General features: G+C 42.7%; 1 protein-coding gene across 2 annotated transcripts in view; it reads left to right on the top strand.

Annotated features, from left to right (window-relative positions):
• The first annotated feature begins 1,908 nt into the window (after positions 1–1,908).
• LOC101849813 (elongation of very long chain fatty acids protein 7) overlaps positions 1,909–2,337 on the top strand; it is a 23,391-nt gene continuing 22,962 nt past the window's right edge. The window contains exon 1 of one of the 2 annotated variants that reach the window (XM_005090068.3): positions 1,909–1,994. The gene's annotated coding sequence lies outside the window, so the exon portion shown is untranslated. Of the gene's footprint in view, positions 1,995–2,060; positions 2,200–2,337 lie in introns of those variants that run through there. The other variant, XM_005090067.3, reaches the window with a different exon arrangement.

The raw sequence follows: 2,337 nt of genomic DNA on the forward strand, positions 1-2,337 counted from the left end.
AAAGTGCTATGTACGCTGTTCGGGAATGCGGGTAGTGAGAGTTATTTATAATTATAATATACAAAGCATGTTATCTGTCTGAGACTTCTACGTCATATCCTAAGTTATAGTAGACCTTGAGCTTATCCAAACAGAGAGTTGCATGCACAAGTTCAAGCGTGCAACTTACAAGGTCGGTGGTTAGCGGGTGTGCTTTGATGTGGTTTGCTCATTTTTTTTCTATCGTCATTATCTCTCCTCCGTTTACTGTGTTTGAAAATCTCTTGCGACACCTTAAATCTGAGGCACTTGTATGACCTAATTGTGCTACATGCTGTAAAACTCCACTAAAACAAACAACTCACAAGGGTTTATCAACACGACCCGCCATGTGGCCACTCTCGTCTCCACAGGCCAGAAACACGTTCATTGTCTTCTCTCCAATAGGGTAAAAGACCGACAGGAAGACCACGTGGAACTCGGAGAAGAGTCACAGAAATTGATGTACAGAAAAGTGGGACAACATGGAGTAACATCAAAAGGCCTGCCCAGGATAGGGAGAGGTCGAAAGTGTTTGTTCGTGGCCTGTACCCTGATTCAGGGGGGAGAAAGGCATTGATGAATCATAAAGGGTCAACGACACGGCGGTTAATTGATTGATTGAGTAGATGTTTTACGGCACTATCGACTCAATGATCGACACGGTGGTTAATTGATTGATTGGGTAGATGTTTTACGGCACTATCGACTCAATGATCGACACGGTGGAATCTTGCGCCCGTCAACTGTTGGTGATGAAGTTTTTGGTACTATCAGAAGGTCGTTCATATACCTTGTTTTTGATGGGAAAAGATACCTATCTATCTTCTTGAATAGATATTTACGGTTGAAGGAGATGGAGGTCGTCTGATGTCAGAGGCAAACTTAGTGACAAAATGGCCACCTAAGTTTGGTGATTTCCGTGTTTGACGGTGCTTGCAACTGCATGAGCTTGTATCAGCGCACTGGACACATTGAACTTTTTCAGTTGATAGGAAATTTTGAATTATGCCCGGGTGGCGGCCGAAGCCTACTCTTATCGAATTTAGACTACCAAGGGATCTTTAACGCGCGCAACTTGCACACGGGCCCTCCTAGATTTTTCTCCCTTGTCCGAGAAAGCTAGGTGTAGATCTTTCCTACGAGAAGATCAGGGATGCGGCTGAAAGACAGCAGTAAGAATGAGCAAAGGAGTAGCACTACAATGCTGCAGAAAGAGCCTGGAGCCAAGAGGAAGGGACAACGGAGGTGAGGGGGAGGGGGCAGAAAGAGGAGACGAAAGCAGACGACAGAACATTGCTAGAGAGCAGGAAAGGAGGTGAAAGGAGACAATTTTAGAGAAGAACATTTTTTCGGTCGCTACCCGGATTCGAACCCGGGACCTTTTGAGTGAGAGCCCAACACCTTAACCTCTGGGCCACGAGAGCCCCTTTTCCAAAGTTTGAATGCCTTTGGAATCCACAAATCTACATCTTTAAAAATGTTATTGATTTATGATTTTTGTGTATGTCTTTGTTTAATCAATGTTATACAGTACCGTACAATCTACAGAGAAATTATGCGTTTTTAAATGGACACTAACGGCGTTAACCCTCCCCCCCCCCCCAAACCACAAACTCCCCACCCATCCCAACCCCCTCCCTCCCTAATAAAAATCCATTCATCAAAATGGCTTGACATGTATGCAAAAAAGGGGGGGGGGGATATTACTAGTACCGTAAGGGGTTAACGTGAACTGATTAGGGCAAGATCATAGTCTGAATTGATGCATAAATCCGCAAGAAAGGCAGCCTATTATAGATGCTTGTCGACCGTTCAGCGGGCGTTGAACGGGCTGAATCAATCCAACGACGTGTTTCAAAGCTCAAGGCTATCGTCCGTGTGTACTGTGCAGTGCAAGTCATTGCTAAGGTGGATCGACAGTAGGCCCAATTGTGAATAGAGAGTTGAGTAGGCTTCTAAAGCGTAATTGAGAGGTTTGTGTGGAGTATTATCAGTTATTATCAACTGCTGCGTATTAATTTGGAAATGCGTGTGTGGCTGTAGTATAATAATGTTATTTAAAGTGCTTTACAGCTGAAGGCTATCGGCGTGCAGAAAAGCAATTATACTTATGTGACTCGAGAGTAGGCCTAAAACTTATTGTGAGATTTGTGTGGATATATCAGTTAATATCAGCTGGTACGTATTCACGTGAAAATGTGTGTGCGACATTATTTTTCTGTGTAGACAAAGCTTTTTTGGGTAACAACAACAACAATAATATTTATTATTATTATTATTATTATTATTATTATTATTATTATTATTATTATTATT

The sequence above is a fragment of the Aplysia californica genome, unplaced genomic scaffold (assembly GCF_000002075.1).
Source record: "Aplysia californica isolate F4 #8 unplaced genomic scaffold, AplCal3.0 scaffold00012, whole genome shotgun sequence".
NCBI classification, from domain to species: Eukaryota; Metazoa; Mollusca; class Gastropoda; order Aplysiida; family Aplysiidae; genus Aplysia; species Aplysia californica.